This window comes from Littorina saxatilis, linkage group LG16, assembly GCF_037325665.1.
Source record: "Littorina saxatilis isolate snail1 linkage group LG16, US_GU_Lsax_2.0, whole genome shotgun sequence".
NCBI lineage: Eukaryota > Metazoa > Mollusca > Gastropoda > Littorinimorpha > Littorinidae > Littorina > Littorina saxatilis.
Window position 1 is genome coordinate 5694106 of NC_090260.1, and position 24738 is coordinate 5718843.

A 24738-nucleotide genomic window follows, 5' to 3' on the forward strand; every position below is an offset into this window, starting at 1 on the left:
TTCCAACCATACCAGCGCAAGGGGCAAGGTGGTAGGCCTTTTTTTTAGGTCAAGGGAACACATACAGAAATCAACGAGGGCAGTCTTTCAGTCCCAGAGCTCGGGGGAGAGGTCAGAATCGGGGATTCGGAAAATTCAGAGGAAAACAGTAGACACAGAAGTTTCAAAAACTCCCGATGTGCGCAAAGACAAAGAGGTGAGGGAGTTTTATGATGAAGTTGAAACATTAAAAATAGATTACAGGAACAAGCAGATCATTTTCAAGCAGGTCAAATTCGTTACTGCCTTCCATCTTGGAAGGAAGTCTCAATAGATAAAGACATTTTGGAAATGGTACAAGGGATAAATATTGATTTCACAGAGACCCCTGTAGTCTGTACAGAGAAAAAATCCCCAAAACTATAATTTTTCCAAAGAACAGAGAACAGCAATTGATTCAGAAATTGTCGAACTTCTACAAAAAGGGGTGATAAGAAAAACAGATCACTCGGAGGATGATTTTCTGTCTCCAATTTTTGTGAGACCAAAAAAGAATAATACATGGAGATTAATTTTAAATCTGAGAGATTTGAATGAAAACATGATTTATCAGCATTTCAAAATGGAAACACTGAAGACAGCTTTGGAGCTAGTCACCAGAAATTGCTTCTTCTGTTCTTTGGATCTCAAAGATGCTTATTTTTCAGTGCCGGTAAATAAAGCATCTCAGAAATATTTGAAGTTTCTCTGGAAAGGAGAAGATTTTGTTTTCACTGCGTGCCCAAACGGACTAGCACCCTGTCCACGTTTGTTCACAAAGTTACTGAAACCAGTCATGGCCCAGTTACATAGACTAGGATTTCTTTCAACAATCTTCATTGATGATACATTGCTTTTTGGAGATTCTGAAAAAGAATGTGTGCAAAATGTAAAAGAGTCATTGTCTCTTCTGGAAAAATTAGGATTTGTTGTGCATCCGGTGAAATCTGTTTTGATACCTTCCCATAATATAAGATATCTTGGGGTTGAAATTAATTCAGAGGACATGACAGTCACTTGAACAACAGAGAGGAAGGAAAGGATACATAAACTAGCCACTGAGCTGTTACATCAGGGGTATGCCACAGTAAGAACACTCGCAAAGTTCATTGGGCAAGTAGTGTCTGCTTTTCAGGCGGTGAAATTTGGTCCTCTCTGGTACAGATGCATGGAACAAGATAAAATTGCTGCTTTGAAGCAAAACAATAATGATTATGACTCCTCTGTGGAGTTCTCTGCTGAAGCCAAAACCGAAATGTTATGGTGGAGGGAGAATATCATGTCATCTGTTAATGATGTGGACACTGATCATGGTGACCCAGATTTTATAATCAGGTGTAATATCCGAGGTCCTAGAATTCAGGTCACCACATCCGATTACATCTACATCATCCAAAGACAAAAGACTATCCGCCAAGCATGATTTTAAAATATTTATTTCATTTTCAAAATCAAAAGCAGTATAATACGGTGAATGTTCAGGTGGAATGCATGCACAGAAAAGCAAAATGTCCTTAGTGAACCTAAAGTACTCTGTATGCAGAACAAACGAAAGGAAGTAGTGGCTATCACTTTCCAACTGTGTAACGTGAGGGATAATATTATTCCGTATTAGACATATCACCCCACCCGAACATCTTCCCTGCCGCGTCAATTTGACTGCTGGCTTGACGAAAACCGTATGGTCATTAAAAAGACATGACTCGAAAGTTAGAACAAACGTCTCTACTAGACAAACAATGTCATAAGAAGAAAGAAAATCGACAAACTCGGGATCGTCTAATTTTGACAAGATACCGCAAACATTCCAATGAAGAAAAGATAATGAATTAGAAAATTGTTCAACGTCATCAGATCGATCAGTGCCATTTAAATTTGACGCATCCGCCACCTCGTCACCACCGTCACCATTCTCACCACCACCATCAGCTTCACACTGTTCTTGATCATTTCCATTCGTACCGCTCTCGTTCTCACTTTCTCCCTCACTTTCCCCCTCCCCACTCTCGACCGCACGCTCGTTCATTTGAAACATACAACTATCATTGCTGGACATAAGAGGGTTTTTATCATGCAATGTATCGTATAAACTGCTGCTATCCATTTCATGTATAACTTTATCCTCGTACGCATTCCAACCACAAGCAATATAAATGCCGCTATCATCCATGTCTTTTGCAGTGTCACGATAATGGGTAAATGCAGTATTGGTTACACGGCCGTTTCTATTATCAGTTTTATATGGTGTATCCTCTATCAAAATAGTTGTCTGAGCGTCCGAGACTAGATTATAGGCATCGTCTACAGCAGCGCTGTCGACAGAACTATTGTGGTCACTATCACCCGAAAAAGGTGTACCGAGAAGCGATTCATAGAAAGAAAAGTAACTTTTTTTTTTCTTTTTTTTTTTGTGGGAAGTATTTATCAAATATCTCTGTTGTCCTTTTGAGAAGGCCGTGTTCTTATTCTTGTTCAGCTTGCTTTTGCTGCGTGTGTGTTTGTGTTGTGTGTTTCTTGTGTTTGTGTGTGTGCGTGGTGTGTGTTCCTTTTCTCAACTATACTGTTCAAAAAAAGAAACGCATAGCTTGTAATATTTGGTTAATTTAGTTATATGGCTACAAGGATATTCACCAAACTGCAGAAAATGTTTATCTGGTCGTCGACCTTTCGTCCATTGCCACAAGTGAGCTCTGCACGTGACGCATGCGTTATCAGTGGCTACAATGTCAAAATTGCTCATTTGGCATGACCACTCGTCATGCTTCAGTGTAATCTCGTGAAACTCGGGGAATATTGAGCTCTCACCATGTCTTCCAAAACCCATAAAAGCGGATTGTTCGCCACAAAGAAATCAGACGACAATTCAGCGACGAAAGATGGCCCGATTGAGCAGAGAAGACCGCCAAATTGCATTGGGTCGTTTACAAGCAGGCCAAAGTCAAAGTGCAATCGCCAGGCACTTCCACGTGTCCCAGAGCACCATCAGTAGACTGTGGGTCAGGTTTCAAGCCACTGGCTCCGTTGCTGACTTGCCACGAGCGGGAAGACCAAGGGCGACAACTGCTGCCCACGACCACTTCATACGGCTCCGCCACCTCCGGAATCGTTTCCTGTCGGCCTCATCTTCTGTCCAGGCTCTCCCCGGGCCACAGCGATTATCGGACCAGACCGTGCGGAACCGCCTGCATGAAGCTGGTTTGAGAGCTCGCAGACCTCACAGAGGAGCTGTCCTCACCCGCCGCCATCGCCAGAACCGAGTGCAGTGGGGCAACCAGCACCTTCGCTGGACCGTCCGGAATCACTGGAGACACGTGTGGTTCAGCGACGAGTCCTACTTCCTGCTCCAGCGACATGATGGTCGGAGGAGGGTCTACCGGAGAGTAAACGAACGTTACGCGCCCAACTGTGTGGATGAGGCACCCGTTCATGGTGGTGGAGGCGTCATGGTGTGGGGGCGATCAATACCGCTGGAAGGAGCACCCTGGTGCACGTCCAAGGGCGCATAACTGCCCAGCGATACGTGGAGGAAATTCTGCGCCCACACGCCCTTCCTCTTCTGGCTGACCAGGATGCCATATTCCAGCAGGACAACGCTCGCCCGCACACAGCACGACTCACCACCCAGTTCCTCACCGACCACCATGTCCAGGTGCTTCCCTGGCCATCCAAGTCGCCAGACATGAACCCGATAGAACACCTCTGGGATGAATTGGACAGACGTGTGCGCCGGCGAGAAGAAGCGCCGGCAAATCACCGCGATCTATTGCAGGCACTTCAGGAGGAGTGGGACACCATCCCACAGCAAGATATCCGGCATCTGATCCAGTCCATGCCCAGAAGGTGCCGCCGGCCGGGCAGTTGTTGCTGCTCAAGGCAGTCACACCCCCTACTGACTTGACAGCCTCGGCACCCAATCGTATTGATTGACTTATTGATTTGAAGATGCAAATGAACTGTGTGTGCATTCAACTGTGTCCATACCAAATTTCAAACAAATAATCTAAATATTGGATTTTCTGTTAATTTTTTCGAAAAATAAAACAAATTTGGCAAGTAGCAACTATGCGTTTCTTTTTTTGAACAGTTATACTATGGTACTTTTTAGTGAATGTACCATGTACTACAGTAGTACTATAGTACCTAGTACTTTGTACTATGGTACTTTTTATTGAATGTACCATGTACTACAGTAGTACTATAGTACCTAGTACTTTGTACTTTGGTACTTTTTTGTGCTGTACCTTGTACTACAGTAGTACTATGGTACGAAGTACTTTGTACTATGGTACACTGTGGTACTTTGTACTATATTTCTACAGTACATAGTACTGCGGTACAGTATAGTAGTAATAGTATACATGCATTTTGTGTTTTTATTTTTATTGTTTTATTGATATAACTTATCAGCTAAGTATTACTTTTTTTGTTTAAATTTGATTAAAAAACATTGTTTTTAAAATTGTGTTTTATATCACCAGTTGTGCATGTAAACGTGTTGTGTGTGTTTTTACAACTGAGGTAGTCGTACATATAAGATTCATTATGTTTTGTGCGTGCGTGTGTGTGAATTAAGCCGTTTGTTGGAGATGACATGAGATATTTTCAAACTTGTTAACTGTGCATTTGCAAAATACACGTAGGAATACTTTGTGCTCACACACACACACCACACACACACACACACACACACACACAAACACACACTCACACACCACCACCACACACACACCGTCACACACACACACACACACACACGCACAAACACACACTCACACACACGCTTGCACGTGCACACACACAAACACATGGGTACGCACATATTCACACAGGAGAAAGGGAGAAGACTTTTGTAACGTCAGATTTACATAAGTATAGTCAGTTTTTTGTAAACAGTTAGCATCAAATGTAAAATTAATATTTCATTAGCGTTAGCTGGGAACGCTTCTCACAAAAAAGTTTTCAAAAGAGAATTTAACAATTTGCCTTAAAAGGTAAAGGATAAGATAAGGATAAGATTTTATGTAGTCCTGTGAGGTTGCCCTCATGGAAATTCGGGCTGCATTCTCCATGGGGAAATCGAGCTGCCATACAGTATACGGCGATACCCACACATTTGTTTTCCTGCATGCGTGTATTCATGTTTCTGAGCCCTGAGACTTTCGCTGTGAACTTGGGTTCTTTATCGTGCGCATGCGGCCACCGAGGAGAGTCTGCACGATGTTGACTCTGGGAAATAAATCCCTCGCCGAACGTGGGGATCGAACCCACGCCGATTGCGACAACTGGTTTTGAAGACAGCGCCTCTACCGACTGAGCTATTTCCCGCACGCCCGAAACGCTTATAAAATGGTCTGCAGTGAAATTTTGAAACAATACCTTTTTTATGTTAAATTTAACGTTTGCCAAAATAATTCTTCATGTAGGATCAAGTGCAAAGTTCTTGGTTTGACCTGAAGTTGACTGAATTTTGCTGTGTGTAAAATATTGTTTCATTTTAAATAATTTGAGAGAGAGAGAGAGAGAGAGAGAGAGAGAGAGAGAGAGAGAGAGAGAGAGAGAGAGAGAGAGAGAGAGAGCAGGGCCGGACTACCCCCCCCTAGCCTAAACATGTACCTCACTTATTTAAAACATTTTTTATTATTGTTTATTTTATGCCGTTTCATGCAAGGAGCGACCATTTTCCTATCTCAGAATATGACCTACCCATCAGCTTCAGGGGGCAAAGCCCCCTGACCCCCACAAGGGGCTCTGCCCCTTGACCCCGCCAGGGAGAACATCCCCCTGGACCACCACTGGCAACCCCCCCCCCCCCCCCTCTCTCCTCTTTGCCTAGTCCGGCCCTGCCTTGGAACATATACAGAGAATAATTGTAAACGTAAGCAAAAGACTGCACACACACACACACACACACACGCACGCACGCACGCACACGCACACGCACATGCCGCACTCACGCCCACACGCATGCACACATACAAACCGCTGATATTCGCTTACCGAAACACACACACACACACACACACACACACACACACACACACACATATACCCCCACATCCCCCCATACGCACATCCCCCATACACACACATACTGCGTAAACTCACACACCGTCACACACACACACACACACACACACACACACTTGCCACGTGTGCGTTCGCATATCTATGCACATGCTAAAATGAACAGAGCAGTACCTAAAAGGAACTGTAACTCATAAAATTAAATAACTAGTAAAAACATTTAAGCTTTGGTTGAGTATATATACATAAAATATTGGACTAGCAAAGTCATCAAACACAAGACCAAACAAAAACAAAAACAAACTGAGCCGGCTACTTTCGATTCGAATAAAGGGTTCGCATGCGAGAGTAATGTCCCTTAAAAATCGAAGAGAAGACCACTCTGAAGTAAATCAAGGGACAGCACTAGTAACGGATTTTCAACGAACGAACTCCCAAGAGATTGGAAAAAAGCGGGCTACAACATCACGAAAGGAACCCACCAAGAGAGTGTAACCATAATTCAGAGAGCAGAAGATGGATCTGGACTGAGAAGTAAGCCTTCAAGAGTTTTCCACGTAATCGTATCCAGATTCGCTCAGGAGTTATCGAGTGATTTGCAACTGACAGAACTGTAAGTGTAACTGCCAAGTCATCGACTATCGAGTGAGGAGTACGTATAATTATTCTTTACAGCTCCCACAACTCTTTTTCACTATCACTGTCACTACCCGTATCCGACTATTTTTGAGATTTGCAAAGTTTATACCATTGTGAGAATCTGAATCTGATACAATTACAGTGACCATTGGGCCGTCTGGTTGGTTTTTGACTCACATGCGAAGCAAAAGTGAGTCTATGTACTCACCCGAGTCGTCCGTCCGTCCGTCCGTCCGTCCGTCCGGACGTCCGTCCGTCCGGACGTCCGTCCGGAAAACTTTAACGTTGGATATTTCTTGGACACTATTCAGTCTATCAGTACCAAATTTGGCAAGATGGTGTATGATGACAAGGCCCCAAAAAACATACATAGCATCTTGACCTTGCTTCAAGGTCAAGGCCGCAGGGGCCATAAATGTTGCCTAAAAAACAGCTATTTTTCACATTTTTCCAATTTTCTCTGAAGTTTTTGAGATTCAATACCTCACCTATATATGATATATAGGGCAAAGTAAGCCCCATCTTTTGATACCAGTTTGGTTTACCTTGCTTCAAGGTCAAGGTCACAGGAGCTCTTCAAAGTTGGATTGTATACATATTTTGAAGTGACCTTGACCCTGAACTATGGAAGATAACTGTTTCAAACTTAAAAATTATGTGGGGCACATGTTATGCTTTCATCATGAGACACATTTGGTCACATATGATCAAGGTCAAGGTCACTTTGACCCTTATGAAATGTGACCAAAATAAGGTAGTGAACCACTAAAAGTGACCATATCTCATGGTAGAAAGAGCCAATAAGCACCATTGTACTTCCTATGTCTTGAATTAACAGCTTTGTGTTGCATGACCTTGGATGACCTTGACCTTGGGTCAAGGTCACATGTATTTTGGTAGGAAAAATGTGTAAAGCATGTGAGTCGTATGGGCTTTGCCCTTCTTGTTGGCTCACGTAAGTGTAGCCTATGCAATGATAAACTTTGTCTGTCTGTGCGTGCGTGCGTGCGTATGTATGTATGTATGTGTGTATGTCTGTGGTAGAAACTTTAACATTTCCGAGTCTATGGATTACGTCAGTCTCGGTCAAAAGTGTTCGACGTGTGTGATAGAAACTATTTGAAGACGTCACATTATGACGTAAGAGGGTTAGACGTCACGCAAAGGAATTACTGAAAGTCTCGGTCATTGTTATTGTGAGCGGGCCGAGACTTCTTGGCAGATCCAGGGTCTCGCTTTCTTGCATAGTTTCACCTATGCTTACTGTGTGTGTGTGTGTGTGTGTGTGTGTGTGTGTGTGTGTGTGTGTGTGTGTGTGTGTGTGTGTGTGTGTGTGTATGTGTGACGGAGTGATTGAGTTTGTGTTACTGTTTGTCGATTTCTTACGTGAGCCTTGAAGGCTTCGCCTCTTGTTTTCTCTTTGAGTTTGAGTTTGATGTTTTTACTTTGAGTTTTACTTGTTTGTTGATTCTATCTGGATCTGGCTGCCCCACATGGTGGTGTTCGTGGGGAGTACGTGACAGAAGCGGACTATTTCGTTAACTGTTTACTTGTAAATTCCCATTTTGAAAACATGTATACATGACTTTTTCAGATTAAAAATCTGTCGGCAATGTGGAAAAGAGGTTGAACTGGTAACAGGAACAGTGAGCTGGTTGATCAACTTGATAGCATGGCTGTACCAAATCATTCAATTGGAACGGAACCGACAAAAACACCAATGTTTCCATTCTTCTTTGTGCTGAAAGTTTACACTGACAGGGACAACAAGTAAGTGACATTTTAAACTCTTGTCTTAAATTACCCGTACCACTTGTATAACACACACACACACACACACACACACACACACACACTGACACACACACACACACACACACACACACACACACACACACACTGACACACACACATATTCAAACATCAAGTTTTTCTGTTCACTTTCAGTGATGGACGGCCTATCTGGTGGCCTGTAATTATTCCAGTGTCTTGGGGGCACAAGAGGCAAAACTGTTTGATGTTACTTTTTGTGTTTTTATTTCTGCATGCTTTATTTGGATTACTAGAAAACCTCTTTTTATTCCTTTGTGCAAATCTATTTGACCTTTATTCTTTTACTTTTAGTGAAAAACAAAACTGCCTGAGTTGGTGGGGAAGCTTCTGGACTCCAGGTCAAAAAAACAGTCGGCAGGGTGATGACAGATGGCTGTACCAATGAGTCATTCAGATAGAAAAGGAAGCAGACACCAAGGATTCCATTCTCTGTGCTGAAATTGTGAAAAGTTGTACTCTTTAACCAGTAAGTAAATTATTAACAACAAATTATAAAATTTCATTTCAAATGTAATGTAATTTGCAATTATATTGTACTAGCATAGCTGAATTTGGTATTTATGATCCACTTTTGTGTAATGTTTGCAACACACACACATACATTCAAATATAAACTGCGTCTGAATCAGTGATGGACATTTCTTGTTTGATTCACTGTCTTGGAGTTTGATCAAATTTTCAAACAAATTTTGCTTTTCTTGGGTGTGTGTTTGTTTTTGTTTAGCCCTTAATTGTGATGCACAGACAGACACACACACTTAAAGACACACTCCCTTTTAGGACCTTGCTTTTTTCATATTTTCTGTGAATAACCTTTGTGAATCATCAATCAACGGCCTTTTTAAGACACCCAGGGGTCCTTTTTAAGGCCTATTTTTGAGTCACTTGAGAAAAAGTGACTCTATGTAATCGGTCAGTGTTAGTCTGTCCGGCCGGCCGTCCGTCCGTAGACACCACCTTAACGTTGGACTTTTCTCGGAAACTATCAAAGCGATCGGGCTCATATTTTGTTTAGTCGTGACCTCCAATGACCTCTACACTTTAACGATGGTTTCGTTGACCTTTGACCTTTTTCAAGGTCACAGGTCAGCGTCAAAGGAAAAATTAGACATTTTATATCTTTGACAAAGTTCATCGGATGTGATTGAAACTTTGTAGGATTATTCTTTACATCAAAGTATTTACATCTGTAGCCTTTTACGAACGTTATCAGAAAAACAAGGGCGATAACTAGCCTTTTCTGTTCGGCAACACACAACTTAACGTTGGGCTTTTCTCGGAAACTATAAAAGTGACCGGGCTCAAATTTTATGTGAACGTGACTCCCAGTGACCTCTACACTTTGACGTCTGCTTTGGTGATCTTTGACCTTTTTCAAGGTCACAGGTATGTCTTGAAGGAAAAAAATTGAAATATCATATCTCTGAAACTATTCATCGGATTTGATTCAAACTTTATAGGATTATTCTTTACATCAAATTATTTACATCTGTAGCTTTTTACAAACGTTATCGGAAACACAGGGGAGATAACTAGCCTTTCCTGTTCGTCAACACACAACTTAACGTTGGGCTTAATATTCAGAACTGCGAAAGTGACTCGATCGAGCGTTTGCTCTTCTTGTTCTCAGATATTTTGAGGTCTAACAAGGGGAGTTCCACTGTATGAGCAAGCCTTAGTTCTATGTTTAAGTATAACAATGGGTGAAGTGCATCTGACTTTATATTTGTCATATCATTTTAAAAGCCCTTAACACTTTCGCGATGGGAGGTGACTATATTAGTAATAGCGCTGCAACGCCCACGGACGGGAAGTGACTATTTTAGTATTAGACATACAAGGTACACGACTCGTGATTGCTTCCCGGTTTTTGAAGCTTGCAGTAAATTGAGTTGTTTCCCTTGATACACGTGGTTTTCTCTTCCGGCTTGATCAAATTAGTGCAGATTTGCGTGGTGTTTTCGAACAAAAAAAATGAATCGAAGGCGAGCCTTGTCACGGGAGGAGATTCTCCGGATGTTGGATCTTGAGGATCCTGTAGATCATGATACATCGTGTCGTTTTAGCCTCAAGAAAGCGATAATAGCAGTGATATTGAGGAAGAAACAGTCCCGTTGTTGCTAGTACGAGTCGGCAACTACACGTGGTAGGGGGTGATACTGCTAGACGAACATGTAGGTATGTTACAAAATGCGTGCGCAGCTCAATTTTTGACGTCATTGAAAATGGCCCCCCATTTTCTGATCACTCACACTGTCTCAGTTTTGGGGTCCTCTTTTCTATTCTTGTCCAAATTTACATCACATAGGCACCCTGTCGAAGACGTAGAGCACATTCTTGACTTTAAGATTGAGAAAGATGGCGAGTCCAACACTGTCGAGCTCGCCGGCCAGAATATCGGGCGAAGAAGACACACAAGAGGTACTTTTATAAACCAATTTATAGCCTTTGAACCCTATTGAGACCCCTCTGAACAGTTAGTTTGACCATTTTCCTGCTGTTTCCCAAAGTTTCAAGTCGATAAAGCGATGCGAAGTACCTTTTAACGGATGCGCCGCTTTGCGCCCGGATTGTCACCCATGTTGTATTCACATCCAACATGGCGGTCGGAAGTTCGTCTGCTCTCAGTTTCATACTAACTTACTAAAAAAAAATAAAAATTTTTTTTTTCATCATAGTTGTTTAGATAGAGCTCTGAACCTTTCTTTTGATACCAAATTGAACAATATTGATAAACAAATGTGTGAGTTACAGTTAATTTTAGCTGAAAAATGTCAAAAATGGTTTCAATTTATCCTCTTTGCCTCTATTACGAATTTTATTACTTTAAAAATTCATAACTCGGGTTACACTTATCCAATCTCAAAGTTATATATACCATTGGAATGCTGATTTTCTGCTCTTTCAAGTGATATAGATCAAAATGTTAAATGAAAATTTTGAATTTTTTTGTAACATACCTAGAACATGTATCTCGGAATCGTGCAGGAGCTATGGGGGCGTGGCAGCACTGATAACAATGGATGGCTGGAGCAGGGCCTCACATCCACGTCGGACATCGGACATATGAGGATTTTTTTTTCAAATGTCCTATACATTTTTCATGCAGGAGGACAAATGTCCTATTGTTTTTGTCACAAAGTGGTCATTGTCCGATTATTCTATCATTTGATCCGGTCATCGTCAGTACTTCTCAATTTACAGTAGTTTGAATGCTATTTTATCGATGTATTGCGAAGCGATGTGTAGCAGACGAAATTAGACGTACCAAAGAGTTTCGAAGGCTCGCAACTCGGAATGCTCGAAGCCAGTTGAGAGTTGCCTCCCTTCGCGCTTTCCCCGAAAATAACAAACATGCCGCCTAAACGAAAACTGATCCCAGAAAAGGGACAGAAGAAATTACACTTCAAGTCCCTTCCCTCATCATCTGTCAGTAGCACGGAAACTGAGCTTCCTCCAGCCCCAGAGCAGTTAGAGCCCGATCGCACAGGTGAGAATGTCGATTGCGATAGTCAAACATCGGAGCCGAAGAAAGACACTACCCCCTCCCTCACTGACTCGATGTAATTTATTTTATATTTCCTGTTACCTTTTTGCCAAGAAAAGTATTTTTGTTCTTTTACCCTCGTGCCAAGAAACTAGTCAAGTTTAATTATATTTACGTTTTGTTACGGAAAAAAATGTCCTATTGATTTGTTTTTGTTCAGGACAAATGTCCTATCACTTTTACATTGGCCAGGACATTTGTCCTATGCTACCTCTCATGGATGTGAGGCCCTGCTGGAGCCTTCAAATCCTTTTGGAATTGTTCATAGGTGTACAGTTGGTACTTTGTTGTGAAAATGTGACTTATATTCAATATGGATTACCTAGTCATCATTTGGTGAGTGTTACAGTTTTGTTTCATTTGAGTCAGGATGCTGTGAGTGAATGCGTGATTTGCTTGTTTTTTTCTTTGTACTGTCTCCTTATTTCTGTGTACAATGTTAACAATATTTCAGCTAATTCATAGGTTTTACACCTTGTTTGGTTATAGCATTATTTATAATACTTTCTGTTAAAAAATAACTTTTAAAAAAAGCAGTGGAAAATAAAACACACACAAAAAAACGTTAAAAAACACAAATTACCCCCCTTTCACCCCCCTTTCACCCCCCTTTGCTAAAACAAATCGCGTGACAAACTTATAAATAGCACGACTGAACTGGGCATCCATTTTTAAATTAGTGCACAAAATTTGGTGGTGATTGGACTTAATTCAAGCTTGCTAGACAGATTTCTTTACAGTTACTGATTTTTGGGGAGTTTCTTGGTGGCAAGCTTGGGCAGGCAGGACGTTAACGCCGTGGCAGTGCTAGTCACAATAGTGTTAAGGTATTAGAACACACCTGACAGTACGCTGGAGTAGCCTCCCTTCCCGGATTTAGAACGCGTTTCGTGTCGTAACAGATTATCCACTTATTAGCCATATCCATATGCAAAATAATGAAATAAACATTAGGAAATGTCAGAAGTTTACAACTATCGACATTCTCTATCAGTGCAATAAAAAACAATCGTTAGAACTTGCATTTACGACATGTCGTGCGTGAGAACGTGTCACTGTAAACAAGCACTTCTTGCCTGGCTGAAGAACCATACGAGTCAATCTAAAACAGACAAGTAATGGAAAGCAGTCTGCGGATACACATAAAAAAACTGCTGATGAAAAAGTGTGTTCGTCCCCGCTCTGGATAAAAGACATTGGACTGATGACAACGTGGCAGCGTTCACGCGAACAGATTTTTTTCAGATTATCGCTTCTACATTTTATTGCACGTACTTGGGGCAGATCAGAATTTCACACTGGAAGATGACAAATTGGTCTTGTGAGTTGAGAACCACATGTTCTTTGCCGACAGAAATCACGATGGGACAAGATGCAGATTGTGTTGAAGAGATGTTTGCAGATTATCGCATCTACATTTTATTGCTCAGATCAATGCACGAAGTTGGGGTAGATCTGAATTTCGCAATGCCGGAAGACGACAAATCGGTCTTTTGAGTTGAGAACCACATGTTCTTTGGCGGCAGAAATCACTATGGGACAAGATGAGGATTGTGTTGAGGAGGTTAATACTGACTGACTTTAGATGAAGAGTTCCTAGACCTGGTTTTTGTAGAGAGGCATCATGATGATATCCTGTGTTTTTTTAACGTTCTTGGTGACAACGCGCCAGAATCGCACGAAGATCGAACTCTCGAAGAAAACAAGTTTATCGCTGAACATCGGAAATGTGAAAGTATTACTCTTCCTGTCTGATCAGTCTCCCCGTTAAATCTACAGGCTACATTATTTATCAGGTAACTTACCAAACTGGAGTGTGTGTGTGTGTGTCAGTGTGTGTGTGTGTGTGTGTATGTGTGTGTGTGTGTGCGTGTGTGTGTGTGTGTGTGTGTGTGTGTGTGTGCGTGCGTGCCGGATTACCACCTTTAACGCACCCTTTTGGACTTTTCTACGTAACCTTACTATGCCTGCTGTGACATTCACGAGGATTATTGTGATTCTTGGACAATCGTGTGCCTGTGCTGGACTTGCAGGAAGACAAACGGCGTCGGAACGTATACGTGCTGCCAAGTGTGCATGCCCAGAGCGCAGTGTGAACCGAGAGTGAATGTGTCATTGTGTGGAAGTTTTGCTTGATTGATTTATTCATGATTTAATTTGCCTTTTGGTTCAATAGAAAAATCTGTGTACGTTATACTTTGTATTTTGTGGTGTGATTCGCCCGAGTGCGAGACCCCCATCCCCGAACGCCTCTGTGGGTAGAATTGTATAATTGTGTGAGTAACGTGAGTGTGTAGATGAGAATGTGTAGATGAGAATGTGAAAGTTGCTTTGGACCCAAACACACACAGCAGACTTCAACGCAACAGCTAAGTTTCAGCCTGACAAAGAAATTCGAGTGACACAGCTAAGGGCTGTACTTGTTATTTCTCTATTAAAACAAATGTGTCAAGATCTGTAGGCCAATAAAAAATAAATTGTCTGTTTCTAATAACATGGGTAAACAAAATAGGGTAGGTAGGTAGGGATTTTTAATTTGTTTTGCCAGGATAGAATTCTTCAAAATAACTAAATGACACAAAGACTGAAAGAGACAAGACTCGCTATAGATAAATTTATATAAAAAAATAGTAAAAAATGTAACAAAGAATATAAAATGATTGTTTTACCTGGTCTGGAATCTTCAGTAGTAATTGCATAAAAAAAGTCTGATATATATATATATATATCAATTATCATGTTAACTTTTTCTTAAAATGGGTGCGCTAAATCCTAGTCTGTTTGTTTTTAATGGACTAAGCAATCCTTGGACTGACAGAAAATATGTATTTTAAAAATGTCCAGTTGCAAATTACTTATTTTTCTAATTGGAAGAGAATATACACTCTTTTGTGTTCAAATGGGTAGGGGGCGGGGGTAGTAAAAGGATCACAGTTCAAGATTGTGCGCGACAAGAGGTGTGTTTCTTTTAACTGTGATAAAAAGCGACAACTCAACTTGGTATCTAACACTATTTCGGAACACTGTAACCACTTTAGCACTGTTAATTTATTTTTTTCTGTCATCCAAGTTTTGAATTCAGCTTACAAAATGAGTAAACAAGTGTGTTTTTTCTGAATTCAACAGTTAAATAACTCTGTTGGGTGTTCTTTTTTGCTTCCCTATTTCTGTTCTGAAGGTTTTGATCATCTGATTACCTTGCCTTTCTATTTGGAAGATAATATGCACTCTTTTCTGAAGAATGGGTAGGGGGTAGGGGTAGTAAAAGCATCACAGTTCAAGATTTTGCGCGACAAGAGGTGCGTTTCTTTTAACTGTGATGAAGAGGGATAACTCAACTTGGTATCTAACACTATTTCTGAACACTGTAACCAGTTTTGCACTTTTAATTTATTTATTTCTGTCTTCCAAGCTTTAAATTCAGCTAATAAAATGAGTAAAAAAGTGTTTTTTTTCTGAATTCACCAGTTAAATCACTATGTTGCATGTTCTATTTTGCTTCCCTATTTTTGTTCTGAAGTTTTGATCATCTGACTACCTTGCTTGTCTATTTGGAAGATAATATGCACTCTTTTCTGAAAAATGAGTAGGGGGTGGGGGTAGTAAAAGCATCACAGTTTAAAATTTTGCGCGACAAGAGGTGTATTTCTCTTAAAATTTGTGAAAAGGGATAACTCAACTTGTTATTTAACACTATTTCTGAACACTGTAACCACTTTAACACTTTTAATTTATGTTTGACTGTGTTCCATGCTTCAAATTGGGCTTCAAAAATGGATACATAAGGGTTTTTTTCCAAATTCACCTGTAAAATCACTATGTTTGATGTTCTATTTTGCTTCCCTATTTCTCTTCTTCAGTTTCTGATCATCCGATTGTTTTTTTGTTAACATATTCACAATACAATATCACAATTTCTTCAGTAGGGTTTGCGTGAAAAAATCTCATACCTATGCTCAAACTTCAGTCGCTATCTCAAAATTTTGCGCGACAAGCTCTATTCATTTTGTTTTTTCCTGATAAACAAAACACTGAACTAACATAAAAACAAACCTTTAAAACTGCCTAACCACTTTGAAATATGGCCTCAGGTGTGAACTCCAGCCTTAAAAAGTTTTGTTGATCATCATTATAAAAATACAGTCATCAAATTTCTGGCTGGATACTCAGTCCTCTCTTGTGTTACAGATGCTGTGAAGCGACAGGAGGTGCTCCTTCAGCAGATAAGGACAACAACAAAGAGTTTTGTATCACTTTATGGAACTTGTTATATCTTTCAGGGTCCTAAATGGAGGGTTTCACTGGAGCAGTGACTGTTGGACAACAAGTGCAGGGTGTGTTTGGACCTCCTGGATCAACATATGTGCAGAACTGCTTAGGGCTTGAACTTCATGGGTGTATGTAGGAAATTTCATATTAGATTTTGATATTAACATATTCCTGTGGTGCTATATAATTTAAATTATATGAGTAAATGAATATGTCTGTATGAATGTACGTATTTGCTGTGTCATTGTGGCATAGATATATATATAGACCTATAGCAATAACAAGACATACATGCTGTGAATATATGCTTTTATGCTCTCCTTGTACAAATCTGAATTAACTGAATTTTTTTCTTAATGGCCAAGCACAGCCAGCTCTTTTCGACCTTTACATAGGGCCACAGTCAGAGATTGTAGAGTACACAGAGACCATTCATACTTCTTTGCGCTAAGGTAGGACTGCAGGTTATGTTTTTATCACGGCTTTGTCAACATACTGTCATTTCTGTCCGGCTGACAGTGCTGCAAACATTCATTGGATTGAAAATGTGTTTGTTATTGTTTGTGAACATCCTTTTTTAAAAGACCTGGAAAAAAGCCCCAGAACAGATTATATAGTATATAATAATATGTAATTGAATTTAAATTTTCTTTTCAAATCAGTGTCTTTTTACAAACTAGCCTTTGTTATTTTTGTGAGTTTAAGTCAGATATCAACACATACTGAATGCATAGTTCAGTCTTAGAGTGGGAGAATGTTTGAGGCATAAATTGCTTTTGACAACAACAAAAGTTCCCGGTTGAATCGAGAAGCTCCCCCAAAATAATTTTATTACACATGCCTAAAGCCAGCATAGTGCAAGCAGATTTATTTGTGTATGTGCTTGTATAACATGTACAAAGACAGATAATTTGTACAAGTGTTGGCTCTTCATTTTTGACTCACATGCGAAGCAAAAGTGAGTCTATGTACTCACCCGAGTCGTCCGTCCGTCCGTCCGTCCGTCCGTCCGGACGTCCGGTTGTTAATTATTTTTTCAGGATCCTTGGGGGGTTCCACTGTATCTGTGACTTTAGGACAACATATCAAGTTCTGGTGGTTTTTTGACCTAATGGATCAACATATGTGCAGACCTGCTGAGTGCTTGAGGTAAATTGGTGCATTTAGATATATATTGTTTTGCCTACCTGAGAGATACCACCCATGTGTCATGATGTGATAAATGAACCATCTCTTCACAGGCGTGTCTATCATGTAAATGAGGTTGGTTCAAACAACATGTCTGTCAGGGATGTCATTTTCCACTGCTTATGCAAAATCTCCGAGACAAACTTCATTCTCAAAACACTCGCGAGAAAATGGCAAGCCCAAACGTGTTACGAGAATGACTTTGCATCTGTGACTTTGTAATCATGAGCAGTGGAATATATAAGGTCCCTGCCAGACCAGCTTGCCATGACCTCAATGATATGCCCATATGTGCGTGTATGGTTTAGTTACTACATGGGTTATCTCTCCGGTACGTAGGAATTGAAAACAGAATACTCCATGGCTTGCTGTGTGGCACCAGATTTACACTTATTGCTTTTCAAATATTGAAATATTCACGACGGGCGCATTGTACACGCAAGCACAAGACCAAGTGCGCACGGAAAAGATCCTGTAAACCATGTGGGAGTTCGGTGGGTTATAGAAACACGAAAATACCCAGCATGCCTCCCCCGAAATTGGCGTATGCTGTCTGAATGGCGGCCATACACGTAAAAATCCACATGAGTGAACGTGGGAGTCTTAAGCCCATGAACGAAGAAACAGAAGAAGAAATAATATTCACTTTTACTTGTGTAAACCCAGTAACACACAGTAGGCTATGTAGTGTTCTCTATTTGTATCATTGAAACGCTTCTGTCCCGTCAATCACACTTTAAATTGCCTTATATTTTGGATGACATATGCCACCCCTTTGGTATTCCACTGATAATAGTTTAATGTTTTAGCTAAATAGTTTCAGCTAATCGCTATGGAGTATGCAAACACTGGAATTATATGCGATGAAACACTCAAGCTGCTTTCTCTTGCTTATAGCTGAGAGCAGCACTGTAGCTCAGTGACTGTCGGGTGGAGGATCCAATTCCTGCCTGTTTCCGACATAATGGATCAACATGAGTGCAGACCTGCTGAGCGCCTTATCTTCTTGGGTGTGTATAGATGTATACATTAAAGGCACAGTAAGCCTCCCGTAAACCATCACAGAGCTCCCCGAGCGTCTACATACAGTACAAGCATACTTCCATTTGAACGCTCACCGAACGGGAACATCCTGGCTGCTTTCTGTCGAGCGTGAACAATTTTCAAAGAATTTATTTTCGTGGACTTGGTCCTCTACAACAATGGCGCCTCGTTTTGGTGCTGGACGGCTGTTATGAATATTCAATACCGGAAATCACGCCCGGACAGTAAGCCTCCCGTAAACCATCACAGATACTGTCAGGCTTTTACACACAGTACAAACACCCTTCCATTTGAACGCTCACCAAACGGGAATATCCTAGGTGCCCTACGTAAAGAGCGAGCAATTTTTAAAGAATTAATTTTGCCGATTGAACTCAGGTCAAAAATGAGTTACTTCCCTTCGGGTCTCATTCTATCGATGTAAACTGGCGATAGCCGTGGATCGATGATTATCAGAATGTTTTTGGACCGTGGTGCGTTTTTGCGCTAGACCTAACTTTTAAAATCTAAATAATAAATTGACAGCTTGTCACACAAACATTCTTTAATCATAAAAGAATTCTTTTTTCATCAAGACAAGATCAGTACAATTCGAAGTTGTGAAAGTTTGAAAAAAGAAAAGCCCGGAAGCAGGGTCACGCAAGGGTCGTAGCAGACGGCGGTTTATGCATATATCACCGTTCCTCTCAACAGTCAAAAACCATCGCTAAAGTTTTTGTGAACCACAGCCGTTTGTTTCGTGCATAAAAACGTGCTATTGTAGATAAGCTCACATGGAGTCGCATTCAAATGACTAACTGACGACTACATTGTGAAAAAAGGGAAACTGGATCACACTGGTTCACGATGGCTCAGGGGTAAGATAAACCACGCAAAAATAAATTATTTGAAAATTGTTCGCTCTTTATGGAGGGCACCTAGGATGTTCTCAATCGGTGAGTGTTTAAATGAAAGGGTGTTTGTACTGTAGTCTGTGTGTAAAAGCCTGACCGTATCTGTGATGGTTTACGGGAGGCTTACTGTGCCTTCAATTGTATTCATAAATTCACACACACACACACACACACACACACACATACTGACAAAGACATTCATATTCATGCCTGCACACAAGCAAGCACAAACATACACGCACCAGCACGTTTCAAACCCCCACCACCACCACCGTCTCAGTCGGTGCAGCTGTTTCGGAGCCTTTAGTCATCATAATACACACACAGACGGACACAACTTTTAAAAGTTAGATATATATATGCACTAAAAGCCACGGCACTTTTAAGTTAGGTTTCATTATCATTCTCTTAAAGTTTGGCCCTCTTTGCTTCAGTCTGCATGCTTTCTCATAGTCATACTGCTGTGTCATTGCAGGTTTCATTCCATGCTCTGGTGTGGGTGTCATAAGCAAGAGAGCCTCCTGTTCACTTCCAGCAGATGACTGCATGGTGAAGGACCTTGATACCACTTACAGACGTCAAAGCAGCTAGCTAGATGCCATTGGAGAACAACCAAAACTATTCAGCGGGTGCCATCGGCGAACATAAATACAAGTTACAGAACAGGAAAGCAGATATCACTGGCAAAGGGAACCGGACAGCAGCTACAATAAACTTAATCAGATGCCTGTAGCAAATAATCTGGACACCAATCACAAATCAAACAGATGTGGAGGACAGAGAACATTTCATGTGATTATTGCCACATATATATAACCCTGTTTTGAAAAAAAGGGACATAACACCACACTATATACTTTCTGGTTGCATGCTGAAAACTCTCCATTGGACATTTAGTGAGTTTTGACTCACCAGGTCAGGAGAATGTCACTGATGGGGAGCATAATTAGGCTGATTACAATGGGTAGACAGAATTGAACATTGTTGTTTTCTTGCATGGTTTTCGGGATAGACTTTACAAAGTTAACATACTGCTATGGTTTGATCAATTTCAAACATGACCACATTTGGCATTTTTTCAAAACCACATTTTTGACAAATATCAAGGATGTGTTGCGAAAGCATGTGTTCTTATTTTTCTGAAATGTTTTGAAAGCTAGATTTTTGATACTTTACAGGCTATTGAAGTTGGATGACCTGTAGATGTGACCCATGTAAAATTGACCCTCATAAACTTTTAAGTTCACAGAAAATAATAATAATAACAGAGAAATGGTATTATTTTGAATGTGTTTGAAGCAAGATCATTGTAACTCAATAACCCCCCGCGGGTTAGGGGGAAGAATCTACCCGATGCTCCCCAGCATGCCGTAAGAGGCGACTAACGGATTCTGTTTCTCCTTTTACCCTTGTTAAGTGTTTCTTGTATAGAATATAGTCAATTTTTGTAAAGATTTTAGTCAAGCAGTATGTAATAAATGTTAAGTCCTTTGTACTGGAAACTTGCATTCTCCCAGTAAGGTCATATATGGTACTACGTTGCAAGCCCCTGAAGCAAATTTTTGATTAGTGCTTTTGTGAACAAGAAACAATTGACAAATGGCTCTATTCCATCTCCCCCCTTTCCCCATCGCGATATAACCTTGAATGGTTGAAAACGACGTTAAACACCAAATAAAGAAAGAAAGTAACTCAATAACTTTATCTGTGTAAGGTCACACACATACAGGGTTAGATGACATCAAGTCAGCTTGATAGTTTGCATTATTCAAGTTCAGATTGGGGTAGAGTTCCGGTCAATAATAGGGACAATCATTGTCTCCTTTGATTGTTCACAGAGTTTTCATGTACTGATGTAGGCATGGTCACTTTCAAAGCTAATCATAGAAATTTAACTTGGCTGTAGGGGAGATAATTTTGATAAAATATGTGTTGTGCTAAAGATGAATTCCCACAAAGAAGAGTGCTATAATAAATCTGTTTTGTGCATTTTATTGTTACTTGTTCTGGTTAACAGGGTTATAAAAAATTGCATTAAAACTGCATTGGGACATTTACCAAAAATCAACAGCTTGGTTACTCACTGTGCAAGATGGACACCTTATTTAAAATTATTTAATTGTGTCTTTTACATGTAAGTGGATATTTTAAAATGTTCTTACATAAGTTTGACTATTAATGCTCTGCCAAAAAATGAAAATAAAATTTAAAACATGTGATGAACCTTTACTTTCCTACCAAATGTGACAGATTGACTGCAGCGAGTGGCCTGATCGTGCACACACACATTCAATTCACACAAAACAATTGATTCAGCAAAAATTGGGGCCACATTTACATCCAGTGCAATTTTTAAGGCTATGGTAATTTTTCAAGAAAGTACTGCAGTATACTATAGTAAACTGTAGTAAAAGTACTATAGTACAAAATCTACAGCAACAAAAGTACCACACTGTACTATAGTAAACTATAGTAAAAGTACTATAGTACAAATGTACCACGCCAAAAGTACCACGCTGTACTATAGTAAACTATAGTACAAGTACTATAGTACAAATGTACTACTACGGAAATACCACGCTGTACTACACTTTACTCTAGTAAACTAGAGTACGTGTACTCTAGTAAACTATAGTTTACTATAGTATACTATAGTATACTATAGTACATTTTGGCAAAAAAGTGCTCAAAATACTATAGTACATTTAACTGTACTATAGTTTACTATAGTATACTATAGTACATTTACCACAATGTACTATAGTACACACTAATGTATTGTACTATAGTACTTTTGTACTATAGTTTACTATAGTACTAGTACTATAGTAAACTATGGTACACCATAGTACAATTCAATGTACCATAGTACTTGTACTATAGTAAACTATAGTATACCATAGTACAATTCAATGTACCATAGTACTTGTACTATAGTAAACTATAGTATACCATAGTACAATTCAATGTACCATAGTACTTGTACTATAGTAAACTATAGTATACCATAGTACTTTTACTATAGTATACTATAGTACATAGTGTGGTACTTTTTTACTTGGGTGGGGCACACAAGCCACAAGGTAAATAAGGTATCAGTATATGAAGAAATGTTTTCACTTTGATTTGTATCGCATCATTTTTTCATAAAACTCGTGGCAATTACACATTGTGCCAATAAAATAATTATGAAGAATGAAGATTTTCAACGTATCATTGAAGAAATGAAATGAAGCATTTTTGTTCATTCTGTATTTGATTATTATTGTTCAGTCTTTGGGTTAGCATAGTGGGTGAAATAAGGGTGAGAAGGGTCGGTTGGTGTTATCTTTTCGGTCTTGGTGATTTAATATTTCCCCCAAGGTATTATTCATGGTTGTTATTGACTTTGGTGCAGATTCCAGAGAATTAGTTTTTTGAACAGCCTCTTAAACTGAAAAGCTACAAGGTCAGGAACATAAACAGGTTACTGGTGTCTCAGGCATTGATGTTTTTAAAAAGATTTGCACAGCAATTTTTTTGTGCGTACAGAAATAATGAAAATAAGGCATAACAACTTTTATATTTTTGGAGTGGAATGAAATGTTTTCATTTTTTATTTTGAAGTGTTTTTGTATTCAGGTTTTATTCGATGGGTGGGGGTGGTTTTGGTGGTTCTGATTTTTTATGATGTAAGGGTGTTTTTCTTTTCTTAATTAGTTTATGAAGGGGGGGGGGGGGGGGGCTCGAGGGGAGGGGGATTTAAAGTGTATTTCTAGCTTTTGGAGAAGTGCTAAATCTGTTAAGATGGAAATGAAATAGAACAATTGCAGGTGAGGGTTATTACAAAACAGTAAAGATCATTTATCATACCTTTTGTTTCATTTAAAATTGATTTTTACCCAAAAATTATGTTACTGAATTTATTCATTTATTTTTAAAGAGGCAGACTGTGAGACAGGTGATGTAATTGAAGTTAGAATATCATGAGATGTTACTTACTTTCTTTACAATATCATCTAATTTGACAGTCCGACACTGAAGACTGCAGACTTCATGGCAGCCACTGACCTGACGATATGGCAGCCATGAATATCGAACGCAGAAGAAGAAAAAGAAGACAGTCTAACAGGAAAATAATTCTGGTATGCTCATAATTTCTATGCCAGTTAAAAAAAAGTCATGAATTGAAATTTACCCAGGTTAGACTTTAGCATGTCGTAATTGTGACAATGAATGTATCCGTAAACGCACCAAGAGACTTACTTAGAAAAATTGAAGTCATGCATCGTCAATATGACTACAATCACAAACTGAATAAGGGGAAATCATGTCAATTTGGTGGTCTGGATCATCAGCTGTTGCTCATTCGCTATAATGGTCTACTTGACAAAGCCCGTCTTCATGTGCTTCTTTGTTTCTGTACACCTAGTGTCGACAACATGTAGGCGTTTGCAGACTGTTTATTGTATTGCTGTTGTTTGTTTGTGAGTAAAACTATGGTGTGACCTCAATTGTTTGGAATTTGTTGTGTATGTTCTACTTTGTGTAAGGTGTTTCTCCATGCCCCCAGAAGAACCGACATCATATTAAAACCTGTCTTTCTTTCTTTATTTAATGTTTAACGTCGTTTTCAAACGTTCAAGGTTATATCGCGACGGGGAAAGGGGGGGGGGGGGAGGGATAGAGCCACTTGTTAATTGTTTCTTGTTCACAAAAGCTCTAATCAAAAAATTGCTCCAGGGGCTTGCAACGTAGTACAATATATGACCTTACTGGGAGAATGCAAGTTTTTCTTCATACCCTAAAAAGACTTGCTTACGAGATGTTGTTTCTGATTGTTATGATTGGGGACAGGCAAGCTCTTGCAATTGTGCAAGCCTTGAGAAAACTGTCGAGTCTGATTTGCTAGAACAATCGATATTAACATGTTATTAAGATGAATATTTGATTAAATATGTTCAGGAACTACTTCAGCACTCATATGACCAATGACCAATTTAATTTCCTTTGTTGGATCAATAAAATGTTATGAGTTATGAGTTATGAGTTATATGGCCAGTCTCACAATGCAAAGAAGTTGAGTACATTGAATTATGTCTTTCCCACCTGTTCTGTGTTTAGTGTCAGTCGTGACTGCCTAATGAGAATTTAAAAACATGTTGCTAACTAACATGAACCCAACAATGAAATTTGATGTAGGTGTGTAGCCCATCTAGAGAAAAGAACCTGTTTTAATTCTTTTTTCTAGATGGGCTACTCACCTACATCACGTTTTATGGTTGGGTTCATGTTAGTTAGCAA

At 39.8% G+C, this 24738-nt stretch overlaps 1 protein-coding gene and 1 long non-coding RNA gene across 3 annotated transcripts in view; one reads left to right on the top strand and one right to left on the bottom strand.

Annotated features, from left to right (window-relative positions):
- LOC138950247 (uncharacterized) overlaps positions 1–24738 on the bottom strand; it is a 796434-nt gene that overhangs the window by 767177 nt on the left and 4519 nt on the right. The window lies entirely within an intron of this gene.
- Positions 6491–21672, top strand: LOC138950235 (uncharacterized). 2 transcript variants are annotated; one of them, XR_011450570.1, is made up of 7 exons: positions 6491–6655; positions 8276–8451; positions 8806–8980; positions 16342–16456; positions 17371–17479; positions 18416–18528; positions 19931–21672. It is a non-coding gene; the product is annotated as an uncharacterized lncRNA (long non-coding RNA). The 2 variants fall into 2 exon arrangements; XR_011450569.1 differs by lacking the exon at positions 6491–6655 and having other exon boundaries at positions 8100–8451.